General features: G+C 34.8%; 1 pseudogene; it reads left to right on the top strand.

Moving 5' to 3' along the window:
• The first annotated feature begins 8058 nt into the window (after positions 1-8058).
• On the top strand, positions 8059-8490 carry LOC111552725 (annotated as a pseudogene).
• The last annotated feature ends 8421 nt before the right edge of the window (positions 8491-16911 follow it).

Below are 16911 nucleotides of genomic sequence, written 5' to 3'. Positions count from 1 at the left end.
TACTGAGAAAAAATGAGGTAGGCATGTAAAAAATCACTTTTACATACTTTAAAATAACACATAATTATATGATTCATACTTGTATTCTACATGACATTCTGCAATAGTGTTTCAGTATTTACAGAAATTCTATAAAGTATAGCCTCAAATAAGTAATGGTCACCAAAGGCTGTCCTCTCCTTTCCTGTGTATTTTTAATCTATGTTGTCATCTTTATTGAGTTCACGTTTTCTTATTCTAGGACCTTAACCCAAAGCTATTTTATGTTTTTACTTCTGTATAATACAATTTGGCAGTTCACTGCTATTTATCCAACTTTCTGCAGAGAGAGAAAATAATAATAATGGCAGGGTCCAATTCTGATCCAGACTAGGACAGTGAGTGTGTTTTGAGTCCAACTGTCATCTCCACACTTGTCTGTGCATCATCCCATCAAAAGACACTGGCCATCCCCAGGGTGTTCGATCTGCCCTCTGCTTGAGAAGTGACTGTCATGACGTTTTCATACCTTCCACACTGACTAAAGACTTCATGGCTATTTGGGAGACTGTAAAGAGTTCCCCATGGCTGCAGCTGTGACTGACCTGGGTCCTGATACTCTCTAAGTCTCATTTACTTTATCTAAAAATGAAGGGAATCATGGATAGTCTCCACAGAAGAATTTACATAGACCCTGTAGTGCAGTCATGGAACATTCTGGAAATGAGGAGAGATTGCGATTTACACGTACCAACAAAATTACTCTTCAAAGACTTTCCAGCTCTCTCAGACCTTCTCAAGATAGGGTGTGGGGTATGACTATGTAATCCAAAGTTTTGACAACACATTTAGATGCACAGGCTGTTGTCTGTGAATATTTACCTGGCTAGACTGAACCTCAGTTTGATTTTAAACACTTTGAAGTTCTATTATAGAAAATGCAAGGTTGCATGCCCAGCTAAAATAAAGAAGCAACAGTTATAATAAATGTAAAAATAAGGTACTACTCCTATTTCCAGCTATAAACTAAAAAATTAGATAGTGGGGAAAGCCATTTTCATCAGAAATATTTAATGACAAGAATATAGTATATTCATATTGTAAATACTCAGCTGTTTATGGAATATCAGATTTTAAAAATTAATTTACTTGCCATTAATATGGCTACTGTTCTATATACTATACATAATATGTAGTTTTAAGGTTTACAAGTCATTACTCATTGCTAAATTGTAAGTGCTTTTATCTTTTCATAAATCAACACTGATAAGTATAGTTTTTTCTAGTATGATAGAGTTATAGTTCTAGATATGGTTCTCTATTCCTGAAAACTAGAGCAGAAAAAATTTGTAAGTGTAAAGCGTGTATCAGTCAAGTTCTTCATGAAAGCAACATATAAAGCTTATTATGAACCTTAAGATCTTTCATGAATATTTTCTCAAGTACCTACATCAAAACTTGTATAGGTCCCACGTGACAACAGTTGTCCTTTATTCATGCAGTTATTCATTCATCAATACACTTATACCATCAAGATTTTGATTACTATTATGTGATAGTAGTGGTTATAGTGCTGAAAAAGTAGAGGTCATACTTCCTAAAAGGAGATCCCTTGATTCTTGAGAATACCTAAAAGAAATGTTTTGCTTCCAGCAACAAGGCTCACTAGGTATTCAGAGAAAATCCCCTCAAGTAATCCCGAACAAAATGAATCTATTCCAGAGGCAGGGGTAGGGGGATGGCTTGGAGCCTGGGGGGCAGAGGTTACAGTGGGCCGAGATTGCACCACTGTACTCCAGCTTAGGCGTCAGAGCCAGACCTAGTCAGTCTGTCTGTCTGTCTCTCTCTCTATATATATATACACATATACACACATGTTATATATATAATTTATATAGAATATATTTTATTATATATTTTATAATACATATGTAAAATATATATTATACATATAATAAGTGTGTGGGTGTGCATGCATGTGTTTGCATGTATTACAATGTGTTTGACTTGGCAATTCAGAAAAATTCATCTGCAATGATGAGGAAGCATGAACGCAAGACACTAGCATCTGTCATATCTGGTGGCTGGTGGTGTTAATTTTAATGGCTATTGGCAGGGACAGAAGGCAAAGAATGAATTATTACAGAATGGTGTCATATAACCTATATATCACAATGAACCCCAAGCTAGGTATTTAGTTTAAAATGATTCCAGGTTGTGATTTATTCTAGGTCCTTTGAGGAAGCAAACAAATCTCTCAGGCCACAAGTAATTACAATAAAGTTTCAAAAGTATGAATTCAAAATCAAAACTCTAGACATAGGACGAAAAAAGAACCAAGAGCATGATTCATCAGAAAGAACAGAGAAGCAGATCGCCAATGCTGAAGATATAATATTGCATTAATCAGATTCACAATATATAAAATTATTTTAACATTTTTAATAAGACAAAGGAATTACAGGAATATTAAAGCACAAGGTACTATCAAAGTTGACAAAACTAAAGTGAAAAAGGAATCCACAACAAAAGAAAAGAGTAATGTAACAATTGGGATAAGCACCAGATTGAACACATTTGAAGAGACAATCTATCAACTGGAATATAGAGATATAGAGCTGAATAAACTAGATTGCAACCTGAGATATGAAAAGGTGGAAAACACAAAAAAAGAGACAAGAATCAAGGAAGTCTGAGACATTCCAAAGTATTCAGACCAAAATATTGTAATAGAGAAAATGGACAATGAGTAATACGTGAGGGGATATGACTGATAATTGAAAAGGCACTAATTCTTAGATTCAGGAAGCTCAAAAAAGTCTCAACCAAAGTAAGTAACAAAAAATCCACATGTAGAAATACTATAGTAAAACTGCAGAAAACCAGAGACAATTCTTTAAAGTAGCCATGAAGTAAAAACAGAGTATCTGCAAAGAAAAGACAATTTGATTGCTGTCAGATGATTTAATTTTCTTTATTGGACTTCAGATGCAGAAGATTAAATTATGGTTATATTGCAATCTTATTTGCTTCCCCAAGGCTCTTTAAAAAATGTTTTCTAAATCATTTCTTCATTGTTTTTCCCATTTTTCATTCTCATTCTCCCACCCCATAAATATCCTAGTATATGTCAAGTGAATAGTCATTACTTGCATGTATGTGTTCTTGTAAAAATTTGTATAAAATAAGAAGATATTATCTATCTCATCTTACTTCTTACATTCTTTACTCAGCTCTGTTAAGATTCATTCTTTTTGTGCTGTGTACCTCTCTCATTTCTTCTGATTGCTGACTAGAACTCTATGGTGTACATCCACAGTAATTTAACTATCTTGGTAATCAGATTGTCTCTAATATTTCACCATTAGCAAATACAAAAGTAGTTGAATATATATGTGCACCATTTACAATAGCTAAAATTTGGAAGCAACTTATGTGTCTGTCAACAGATGAATGGATAAAGAAAATATGCTTATACACAATGGAGTACTATTCAGTCATTAAAAAGAATGAGATTCTGTCATTTGCAACAATATAGATGGAAATGGAGATCATTATGTTAAGTAAAATAAACCCAGCACAGAAAGACAAACATCACATGTTCTCATATATTTATGGGATATAAAAATCAAGACAATTGAACCCATGGATATAGAGAGTAGGATGGTTACCAGAGGCTGGGGAGGTTTGCAGGGCTTGGGGAGAAGTTGGGATGGTTCATGGGTACAAAAAATATATATATAGACATAATGAATGAGATCTACAATTTGATAGCACAACAGGGTGACTATAGTCAATAATAACTTAATTGTACATTTTAAAATAACTTAAAGGGTATAATTGAATTGTTTGTAATTCAAAGGATAAATGCTTGGGGGGATGGATATCCCATTCTCCATGATGTGCGTATTTCACATTGCATGCCTGTATCAAAATATCTCTATGTACCCCATAACTATGTACACCTACTATGTACTCACAAAGATTAAAAATAAAATTTTAAAAGAAAAATTTTCTTAAATAAGGTAAATGCAATAAAAATTTTGACTATGACTGCGTTAGATTTTTGCATTAATCTGGAAAGAACTGATATATTATATTAGAATTTCCTATCTAAGAATGAGGACAATTAATCTCCTTATTTAGATGTCCTGTGTCTTTCACTGCAGCTTCAGTGCTTTCTTCACAGAAATATTTTGCATTCTAGAATAAGTTGTCTAGATATCTGTATTTTTCTCTCATGTAAAGTCGATCTTGAATTACGATTCCCAGTTCATATTAGTGTGAAAAAGATTAGTATTTTGATGTTGATTTTGTATCCAGCAAAGTTCTAAACTTCCCCCAGTTTTCTAGTAGTTTTGTTGTTGATCTGTTTGGTTTTTAGATAATCATATCACCTGACAAAAATGACAGTTTAAAATTTTTATTTCCTTATAGCATTGGGCAACACCACCAGTCTTTATTCAAGAGTAAGGCAAAAATGTGTACTGTGTAGTATTCCTGATTTTTAAAATAAGCCATCAGAGGTTATTTCAGGTATTTGATATTTAAACATATATTTAAGAAAATTTGCTTTTATTCAAAGATTAAGAGTTTTTAATCATTAATAAGCATTAAACTTTATAAAGTATTTTTCATCAATTGAAATAAGTATTTAGGGCCACGCACGGTGGCTCAAGCCTGTAATCCCAGCACTTTGGGAGGCCGAGACGGGTGGATCACGAGGTCAGCAGATCGAGACCATCCTGGCTAACATGGTGAAACCCCGTCTCTACTAAAAAATACGAAATAAAAACTAGCGGCGGGAGGTGGTGGGCGCCTGTAGTACCAGCTACTCGGGAGGCTGAGGCAGGAGAATGTCGTAAACCCGGGAGGCGGAGCTTGCAGTGAGCTGAGATCCGGCCACTGCACTCCAGCCTGGACGACAAAGCCAGACTCCATCTCAAAAAAAAGAAATAATTATTTAAATGTTCTCTTTAAAGTTTAGTCAAATGGCAGATTTTAATAATGTATTTCCCAATGTAGAACCATCTTTGCATTCCTAAGATAAACTACATGACTGACTCTATATTTGGTAAGTTAATATTTCATGAGAATTTTTCATGTATGTTCATGAATAAAATGGTCCACTAACTTTCTTTTTATATAGTTTGACTATAATATGGTTAATGAGCTAAGATTATATAAATTATAAAATGACCTAGGAAGCAATCTTTTTCTATTGCTCTCAAAAACATATGAAAGAAATTATTCTTTCAAATAATTTAAAGAAAATACCTGAAAAATCATCTGTCTTTTCCCTACCTTTGAAGGGGGCAATTGTTTTTATGTACATAATACCATAGAAGTCTATTCAAGTTATCTATCCCTCACTGTACCAGTTTTGATTATTTTATACATTTTAATAATTTATCTATCCCTCTATTTTGTCATGTAGAGTTGTCAATAAATCTTTTACTTGCTATGTTATTATGAATTTCTTCAAATTTTTTCTTGTTAATTGCCATATTCTTTGTTAATCTTGCCAATAATGTATCTATATTATTAATGTTTTAAGGAACTAGATTTTAAATTTTCTAAACTTTTATCATTGTCCTCTATTTCATTTATTAGACAAATTATTTTGGATTCATGTATTTCTTTATACTTTTTAAGTTGAAAGCTTAGGTTATTTGTTTTTAACTTATCTTTTTTCTTGATACATACATTTTAAGTAATATATTTTTCTAAATACTGCTTTAGCTCTTATACAAAAGCGAGCATTAAATATTTTCATTTTCATGCAATTCTAAGTATTTCTAAAACCTGTTTTTTCCTTTGTAAAACAATAAGTTAGAGTGAGGTATTATTTTGGTTTCTAAAAATAAGAGATATCATTATGCCATTGAAAATACTAGTTTTTAGTTTATTAAATGTGTTTAATAAAGATAGTTTGATATATTTTGTTTGAAATTAATTGAAGCTTTCATTGGTTGCTTCTAAAATATGACTAGAAATAGATATTTCATATATACATATGTACATATGTTATGTATTATTAGTAATGGTATTGTTCATATCTCTAATTTCTTCATAATTTTGTTAACATCTTCAAATATGTAGTTAATTTATGTGATTCTCTCTGCAGTTTTACCAGTTCTGCTTTGCTCTAATTTAAGGCTGTATTGTTAAGCATATTTTTGTCATTTTTTTGTTTCAGTAGAAAACAACTATATTTTTCTCTTACTCTTTTTCCTTTACACAAATAGATTTACATATTAAAATAACCTGCCACATTCTCTTTTTTTTTTTTTTTTTTGGTTTATATTTTCCTGGTATAACTTTGCCCATCCTCTTTTGAAGTTTGCTGGGGTTTTTTTGTTTTTAATGGTAAGATGTTACTGGGTCTTTTTTGCTTCTTAAATCCAAACTCAGAGACCATATATTTTAATGGGCCAGTTAAATATTTATATCAAGACAGGAACAGGTTTAAAAACTTTACATTCTCAATTGTAAAAGAAGTATAAGTAAAATTCTCAAATTGTATAAGATGACTTCAACTATTCTCCTACTTCATATTCCCAAAATTTGAGCTCAAGACTCCCATCTCCCCTCAGCATCAAAATACTGTTGTTCTCCTCTAACTCTCTTTTTTGGCTTCTAAGAGGTTTTTCATATTGTGTGGGGTAGGGAAAAATAACTGTCGTATATGACCACTTTTTTTTAATCACAAAAATCTTTCATGGATTGCATTTGGGCTGTGGCTTTTTAAATCAAAAGCTAAGGATTTAACATCTTTGCTGTCTGGCACCCGCCCGATATGATGGATATTTTAGATCAATAACCAGATGGAGACTGATCACTTGTTGGGGGAAAAGGAAGTACAGCAATTAATGCCTGCCCATTTCATCCACTGCCCCAAGAAGACTATTCTAATTTAGGATGACAGTGAATGTGGCCTGGATAGGGAGTCTGTAAAGTCCTTAAATCAGAGACTTTTGCTTATTTTTATTTATTCAGTGCCCAGCTCAGTGTTTGGCATATCAGAGGCAACAATCAATACACATTGAATGAATTTCATAGCAATACGGTAGTTCACACTCCACCAATAATGTGGAAATGTCAGCCTAAAAAATTAATTGCATCAAGTCTGGGATAGCATTACTGCAAAATTAATGAAATGACTAAAAACATCGAGCATGTTTTATAGACCAGGAGTCCCGAGAATTAGCTACATAATCCAAATCTGTCCCAACCCAACTGTACTTGATATTACATGGTGGTAACTTTCTGATGTGGCTTAAAATGTTATCAGAAATAATTCTCAGTCCAGTACCAGACAGATCTTTCAAGGTAGAAGTAACAATTCCAAGAATCTTCCAGGTGTTGACCTCTGCTTCATAGACTCACTCCAGGAGGATTCTGTTGATCTGGGAGCCTCTCCTTTGCCGCCTCCTTGCTTCTCTGGCCTATAGGGGACTTCCTACCATATACTGCATGCACATGGTCTTATCCACATTTCTCTCCTGCTCCTTTAAGATATAGCCTGCTATCTTTGAGAAAAGGGACCAGAGGAGAGGAGCCACATACCAACGAAGTTATATTCAAATTCATTTTAATTCTAAAATGTTATAGCAATTTTACTCTACTTTGCTATTGTCCACTTACAATAAAAGTAATTGGGAAGGAATGTCTCCCAAACCTAGGCTGGAATAGAAGATTTTTGCTTAGCATCATGTCCATGACTTTCATCTAAGGAGCAAAATTATAATTTGTGATAAAACACTTGAATAATTTTTTGATAGACCTAAATGAGATTAAGAAATTCTGGCACACTAAGGTTGCCCATCCAGCTGAGTAAAAGTGTTAAAAACATATACATACATACATACATAAAAATCATACAAACATACATATATAAAATACATACATATATATAATATGGATCTAATAATAATTATCTAATCATTTTGTTAGAAGATACCTTTGAATAATAATCTTATTTTAAGAACACTTTTTCTTTTGGAAAAGTTTGCTGCAGGCTCTCCTCAAGGAAGGTAGTCTTGGAAGCCCAGTTAGCAGTGGAGAGGCAGTATTTCCATTCCAATGGCGACTGCGCAAGCTAGCAGTAGTGATGAAAAAGGGCAGGCGGGTAGGAACTTCCACCACCTATTACCAGTTGGAGGAGGTGGTGAAGCAAAACTCCTTGAAGGAACTGTGGCTGGTGACCCATGGGCGACTCTACAATGTCCCCCACTTTGAGGAGCCCCCTGGCAGAGAAAAGGTTCTGCTGGAACAAGCTTTTCAGTGCAGATGCAACTGAAAGTTTTGAAGATGTAGGCCACTCCTCTGATGCGGGAGAAATGCTAAAGCAGTACTATATTGGTGCTGTCCATTTGAGTGACCTCAAACCTGAAAATTGTAGGAGGGATCCTTCAAAAAATGACACATGCAAAAGTTGCTGGCCATATTGGATTTTTCCCTATCATAGGTGCTATCCTCTTAGGTTACCTGTCTCACGCCTACATATGAGAAAGCAAATCCTCCTGATAGACCTTGTTGAAGTCCGGAAAGCACGTCTACTTTGGAGTGAAAACTAGAGACTTGCTCCGGAGCTGCAGCAATGCTCTCTTCTTGAATCCTGCCAGTTGTATTCTTCCCCCTTTGGAGCCAAGACATTTGGCCAGACAACCACCTCAGATTTGGGACCACTGTCCTTCATCTTTCAGATTATTGCTCCCAAAGTACCTGGCTCATTGTCCTGTGTAAAACAATTTCTGGTGTTTCTTTTCTTCACTGGTTTCCAAGGGTACATCCTTTTATTTCAAAACTTTCTGTTCATAATTGTAATTTGTGTGACATTGCTCTTTGGTAAAAATGCCTGCTTTCCAACACTTTAAATGCACATTAGACATCTTAACAGGGCAACAATCTAGTGCTGAACCTTTTCCTTTTCCATTTTTCTTTCAAGTAAATTTTTTTTTAAAAAAAAATTCTGATTCAGGCCCAGGTACGGTGGCTCATGCCTAGTATCCTAACACTTTGGAAGGTCAAACTGGAAGGATCTCTTGAAGCCAGAAGTTTGAGACCATTTTGAGTAACATAGGGAGGCCCCATCTCTATAATTTTTAAAAATCTGATTTAATTTTGTTATTATAAGGAGTTTATGAAGTAAAGGTATGCACCTATACTTAAAACTGCCAGATGATTTTTGTTCCTTGTGTATGTGTGGTGAAACTATAAAGAACTGTGTGGTTATTTCCTCCCTCTCGAGCTAGGGTAGAAGGTAGCTCTTCACACCCTGAGCCCAGCCCCTTCCCAAGTGGCACTGGACAGAAAACTACATTTCCCTTTTATTTCTTGGAGGTGGAAAGAAACAAGGAAAGAGGGGGATGAATTGGTGTGACAGAACCTTGGTGAAATCAGAGTAATCTTTCTTTAGAAAAATATTGAAAAGCACTACTTCAGGATAGGAGTTTAGAGAAAGCACCAAAGCTTTCATGTTGGTTTGGCACCAGTTTCTAAACATCTTTTTTTTTTTTTTTTCTCTTCTAGCTATCATTTACTGGTAAAACACATATGTATAATTATGTCTGTAGAGCTTCACCAGGGATTTTCCCTGCTTTTTTTTACTGATTAGTAAGTTTTTGATTCTCCATTTTCCAAAAGAGTGGAACTCCAACTTGGCTTTCTGTTTGCCCACCAGTAAAGTAACTTCCGTATAAATGGCATTTGCAAGTAAGAGTTCATGACAAGAGACTGTCTTCCATTTCATCTCTATTTTACCTCCTTGTCTCCAATTTGTGATTTTGTTCTGTTTTTCCATTAAAAAAAAAAAAAAAAAAAGCGGTAGACTAAAAAAAAAAAAATGTTTGCATAATCATTATTCTGTACCTGGAACAAACTGGGGATATGGCAAGTCCAAAGACAAACAAGCAATCATTGTATATAAGAAGCTTATGAAGCAGGTGATATCTTAACTGAATCTTTGGTTTTACTGACTCAACAAGAACCCAGACTTAATGGAGGATACTGAGAAGTAGGGAACTATGCTTGAAAAACTGGGAGACTTTATGTCCTCAGGTCCACTGCCAGGAAGCTGAACACATTATCTTTTTTGACCTCAATGGCAGGCTACATTTAAACATTTCCCTCTCATGTTTATGTTCTTTGACCTATTCCTGGCGCTCTCATTTCCAGCCACCCAGGAAAAGCTATCACATCTATATATAATCCCAGAAGAATGAATTTAGTAACATGTGATGTGTTATACTCAAAAGATTTATTCAGAAGAGCTTATAGCCTCTTATTTTCTTTCTCTGTTCAGTCTAGAACCAAAGTACTAAATACTAGTTAATTATTCAGATGACTCAGAACCTAAAGAGGTTATATGTGTTTAGCTGAATATCAAGCAAAAAGAGACAGACAGACAGACAGACAGACATAAAGCGAGATTCAACTCAAGCTGCAGATGGTACCAAGATAAGCCCAGCTAAGACATGATTGGTTCTCTTCCCCTAAACAAGGAAGAATTTTTAAGTATATCTGCCATCATATAACAGGTTAACAATGTAACTATTTGCTTCTGAAAGGTTTTTAAAAAGACGGCTTTTGTTTAAGGCCTAGATAAAATTCTTGGTTCTTCGTGGCTTTTTTCACAGCCTCCTGAAAAGGCAGTATTTTTCCAGTGCTGAAGGAACTCATAATTTAAACTGTCCAGTCCTGTCAAATTCAACTTGACAGAGCCACTGAGAAAATAAAGTCTATATTTCATATGATATTTACAGTACACATATTTCAGGCATTACAATTATGAAACCTACACTATTTTATTTAAAATAAAACTAAATCTGAGCACACATACCTATCCAATATCCCATGTCATTAAACACAGGTGATTCTATATAAAATGCACTCAAGTGCTTCAAGCCTTTGTAGGAATTAATGAAAAGGGAGGATCTGAGTGAGCTAAAGTAAACATGAACTGTAACTTAAATAGTTTGACTTGGTATATTTTACAGGCTATTTAAATTGATTGAACCACTTCTCCAAGAGAAATTGCTTTGTACTCTTATAAGAGGAATCCCATGCAACATATAAATATGTAGTAACAAGTTAATAGTCATCCTATCTTATTATTGTGGCATTTAAATTTGTATTGTTTTTTTTCTGTTGAAAAGTTAAAATTAACATAATAATTCAAGATGATACCATGGAATAAGTGAAGTGTGTTCTTACTAAAATTAGTAAATCAGAATCTGTTTTATCAATTATTTTACTGTATGATCAATATTAAGTACATACTAAAACATACTAAAACAATACAATGTCTATAATGTTTAGTTCTATTTAAACATTCATCAAATCATTTAGATCAAATTTTTATAATCAAGAAAGAACTCAAACGAAAATTAAGTCACAAAGAAAAGCAACTATTGCACAAACATTTTAACCATGAAGACTTTTTTGGTCAAAAGTGTATTTAAATTAGAAACAAAAATGTTATTAACACGAATATAGCTGATAATCTTTCAAAGTTCAGAATAAGTCATTGATGAAAGAAATCATAATAGAAATTAGAAAACATTTGCTGCTGAACAAACATGATGTATAAAAACAAAATGTTATTGAATGCTTACATTAGAAAAGAATTAAAAATTAATAAGCCAAGCATCCATATCAAGATTTTAAGAAAATAAAAAGTATCAAGAATTTAAGAAAATAAAAAGTAGAATAAACTGGCCAAAAGTGATAACAAATAAAGGATCAGAAAGTAATATCCTAAAAAACAATGCAACAATAGGGAAGATTAAGAAGAAAATCAAGCAAAGAAAATGGTTCATTGGGATTTTTCTTCTAGCCAAGGTAGAGTAATAAACTCATGAAAATGTGAACAAGAAAAGAAGAAACGGGGGAGGAAGGAGGGCAGGAAACAAGGTCATATAAAAAATGATTTGAAAGACATCAGACACAAATGAGATGAGCCTTGCTATCATCACTGCCACAGCGTATTGGCTTGAGAATGTTTTAAGATTGCAGCACAGGCAAGGAGAGCCCAGGTAAGGCCCAGCAGATTGCCTGACTTGAGGGGATGGAGCTGAGATTTTAGGAAGAACGGGAAACTAGAGTTCACAGGATACAGTACCAAAGAGAAGAGATTTATACACAGAAAGAAAGCTCTAGAGACCTGCAGAAGAGCCCCTTCAAGAATTCAGCACAGCACTGATCAGCCTATAAGTGTGAGGAAACTACCTCAGGCCAATGAAGGAAGCACCTACTTATAATTAAAGGCACTAGTGCCCGATGCCCACATAGAGCCAGGAATAGCACCTGTTTGTACCAGCCACACTGGATGACTCAAGATTCATAGGGCAGGGGGCCGTGCATTCAGAAGGGTCTTGTTTCAGTAGCGGGAAATTATTATTTCTAGAAAAACCACTTCTCCAGTCTCTCCTACAAAATATACACAAGATTCGAAAGAATTCACTTTTTTTCCCCAAGGAATTTAACTTCATTCCTGAGCAAAGCTCAAGAAGATTTACAGGAATACAAAAATACCCAGAACCCAATAATGTAAAATGTACTATGTCTTGTATCCAAACAAAGTTTACTTGGCATGCAAAGTAGCAGACAAGCGTTGTCTTTAATAAGGAGAATAATCAATTAATAAAAACCAACCCAGAATATAGATGTTAGAATTAGCAGAGAAGAGCCTTTAAAAAGTCACTATAATAGCATTCCTTATGTTAAAAAACTTAGAGACATCAAAGCTATAAACACCCAAATCAAACTGAGAGGTAAAATCTGCGATACCTAAAAGATACAGTGGGTAGAAAAAGTAATAGATCAGACACTGCAAAAGTAAAAATTAGTAAAACTTAAGACATAGTATAGGAACTACCCAATATGAAACACACAGAGGAAAATATGAATTAATAAAATGAAGACTATCAATGAGTTGTGAGAAACAACTTCAAACAACCTGATATACACATAGGTGTAGCTCTCAAAGTAGAGAGAAAAAAAAAATTGAAGACATACTGGCTAAAAAGTTTCCAAACTGATAAAAACTATACATCCACAGATACAAGCTCAACAAACTCCAAGTTTTCCTGAAGACAATAAAACACATAATATCCAATTGCTGACACTGATAACAAAGACAAAAAATCTCACAAGTAGCCACATTGTTGTACATAAGAAAAAAAGTAAATACAACATCAGAATTCTCCTCAAAAAGAGTTCAAGTGAGAAGATTGTGGAAGGTCATTTTAAAGTACTCAAAGAAAAAGGAAAAAATCCTGGCTGGGCGTAGGAGGCCGAGGCGGGCGGATCACGAAGTCAGGAAATCGAGACCACGGTGAAATCCCGTCTCTACTAAAAATACAAAAAATTAACCTGGCATGGTGGTGGGCACCTGTGGTACCAGCTACTCGGGAGGCTGAGGCAGGAGAATGGCCTGAACCCGGGAGGTGGAGGTTGCAGTGAGCCGAGATCGCACCACTGCACTCCAGCCTGGGTGATAGAGCCAGACTCTGCCTAAAAAAAAAAAAAAAAAAAAAAAAAAAAATCCTGTCATCCTAGAATGATATCTTCAGTGAGCATATCTTTCAAAAATGAAGACAAAATAAAGACATTTCAGACACCAAAAGCTGAAAGATTTGTTAAATAGCAAAACAGCACTCTAAAAATTGTTAAAGGAAGTTCTTTAGGCAGAAGAAAAATGATACCAAATGGGAATGTGATTCTACACAAGTTAATGAAAAGCACTAAGAAAGGCAATTATAAGGGTAAAGCTTTTATTATTTGAATCCCTTTAAAAGATAATTAACTATTTAAACAAAAATAGTAATACCATAAGTTAAACTTTGTAAGTTATGGAAAAGTAAAATACATGCCAACAATAGCATGTCATGGGGAGAATTTGAAGTATACTATTATAAGGTTCCTAAACTATATGTGAATTGGTAGAATATCACACCAAAGTTGATTATAATAAGCTAAATATGCATACTGTGAACTCCAACTGCCAAGATAACAAAACATAGTCAGAGTTAATAAGCTAACAAAAGAAATAAAATACTAAAACATATCCAGTTAATTAAACAGAAGGCAGAAAAAATAGGACAAGGGGAAAAAGACATAAGAAAAATGCAAATAAAACAGGAAAATGATAATTAAAGAGTAATCATACAATAACCTAAAACATAAATTTTGAAAATAAACCAGTTAAAAAGCAGATAATTCTTAGATTGAACGAAGAGTTAGACCTCACTAGATGTTGCCCACAGAAAATACACTTCCCTTATAAATGCAATATACTAATAGGTTAAAATAATAGAAAAAGATATGCCATGTGAGCACATACAAAAGTAAATCTGAAGTGGCTATATTATTTCAAATCAATAAATACTAACAGAAATTATAAAGAAGATAATTTTGTATTAATAAAAAAGCCAATTCATCAAAAAGGACATAGCACTCCTACACCTTTATACTCCTTGTATCAGAGCTACATGAGACAAAAATTAAAACCCAATAGACACAAGAGAAAAGAGCTGAAGCCACAATTAATACTCAGCATTCAGTACCCTGTCTCAATATATAATAGAACAAGTAGACAGAAAATTCATAGGGATATAGAATATTTGAATAATAAACTTATTTGACATTCATAGGATAATGCTAAATGAAAGGAGATTATTTTCTGAAAAAAAATATACAATATTTACCAGGATAGACTATATTCTGGGTGATAAAACAATACTGAATAGCTCTAAAATGATACAGGTTATAAAATATGTTCTCTAACCATAATGAAATTAAAATTAGAAATAAGTAAGTAACAGAAAGGTATCTGGAAATATTCTCAAAAATAAAAATAAAAAAACTTCCAAATAACACGAGTCAAAAAAAAAGAGAAAAATTAGAGAATATTTTAAACTGAATGAAAATGAAAACAACATATCAGAATTTGCAAAATGTTACTAAAACCATACATAAGGGGAAATTTATAGCACTAAATGCCTACATTAGAAAAGACAAAAGGTCTTGAATTAATGATTACAGGCTATATTTTAAAAGTAAAAACAGAAAAACTACTAAAACCAAAAGTAGAAAAGAAAATTAAAAAAAAAAAAAAACACCACCCTTTGGGTCACACATAAGTAAAATAGAAAACTGAACTGAAACATAATTTGTTTAAAAATTAGTGAAACCAAAAGTTAATAACATAATAGTTTCAAATGGTCAGAAAAAGGATATTGAACATATCCAACATGAATGATAAATATTAAGCTTGTTGATATGCTGTTGATATGCTAATTATCATGACCTGATCACTATACATTGTATGTACAGAAGCATCTTCTTCACAAGGCGGCATGAGGTGGGTGGAAACTGCCACGTTTAAAACCATCAGATCTAATGAGAACTCGCTCACTATCACAAGAACAGCATGGGTAAATCACTCTCATGATCCAATCATCTCCCACCAGGTACCTCCTTTGACACGTGGTGATTATAATTCCAGATAAGATTTGGGTGGGGACACAGAGCCAAAGCATTTTATTCTGCTCCTGGCCCCTCTTTTCACATTTCAAAACCAATCATGCCTTCACCAACAGTCCCCCAAAGTCTTAACTCATTCCAGCATTAACTCAAAAATCCAAGTCTAAAGTTTCATCTGATGCAAGGCAAGTCCCTTCCACCTATGAGCCTGTAAAATCAAAAGCAAGTGAATTACTTCCAAGAGATATAATGGGTATATAGGCATTGTGTAAAATGTTCCAAATGGGGGAAATTAGCCAAAACAAAGGGACTCCAGGCCCCATGCAAGTCCAAAACCTGGTCAGGCAGTCATTAAATCTTAAAACTCCAAAATCTCCTTGGACTCCATGTCTCACATCCACGGCACGCTAATGCAAGAGGTGGGTTCCCATGGCCTTGGGCAGCTGTCCCTGTCCTCTGCAGGGTATAGACCCCGTGGCTGCTTCCATGAGCTATTGTTGAGGGTCTGAGGCTTTCCCAGACACATAGTACAAGCAGTCAGCGGATCTACCATTCTGGGGACTGAAGGATGGTAGCCCTCTTCTCATGGCTCCACTAGGCAGTGCCCCGGCAGGGACTCTGTGTGGGGGCTCCAACCCCACATTTTCCCTCGGCTGTTGCTCTAATAGAGGTTCTCCATGAGGGCTCCACTCCTGTGGCAGATTTCTGCCTGGACATCTAGGCATTTCCATACTTCCTCTGAAATCTAGGTGGAGGTTCCAAAACCTCAACTCTTACCTTCTGTGCACCCACAAGCCCAACACCACATGGGGCCACCAAGGCTTGCAGCTTGCACCCTTTGAAGCAAGGACCTGAACTGTACCTTAGCCCCTTTTAAGCTATAGCTGGAGCTGGAGTGGCTGGAACACAGGGCAACAAGTCCCAATGCTGCACAGAGCAGCAAGGCCCTGGTCATAGCCCATGAAACCATTTTTTACTGCTAGGCCTCAGAGTCTGTGATGGGAGGGCCTGCCATGAAGGTCTCTGATATGCCCTAGAGATATATTCCCCAATGTCTTGCCTACTAACATTCAACTCATTACTTATGCAAATTTCTGCAAGAGGCTTGAATTCCTCCCCAGAAAAATAGGTTTTTCTTTTCTACCACATGGTCAGGCTACAAATTTTTCAAACTTTTATGCTTGGCTTCCTTTTTAAGTTCCATTTTTTAGACTATGACTATCTCTTTATGCAAAGAGCTTAGGCTTTTAGGAACAGCCAGGTCACCTGCTGAATGCTTTACTGCTAAGGAATTTCTTCCACCAGATATCCTAAATCATTCCTCTCAAGTTCAAAGTTCCATAGATCTCTAGGGCAGAGGCAAAATGCCACCAGTCTCTTTGTTAAAGTGTAGCAAGAGTGACCTCCACTCCAGTTCCCAATAAGTTCCACATTTCCATCTGA

Source organism: Piliocolobus tephrosceles, chromosome 6 (genome assembly GCF_002776525.5).
Source record: "Piliocolobus tephrosceles isolate RC106 chromosome 6, ASM277652v3, whole genome shotgun sequence".
NCBI lineage: Eukaryota > Metazoa > Chordata > Mammalia > Primates > Cercopithecidae > Piliocolobus > Piliocolobus tephrosceles.
The sequence above is the reverse complement of the archived record's forward strand: the minus strand, read 5'-3'. Positions and strand labels throughout refer to the sequence as shown.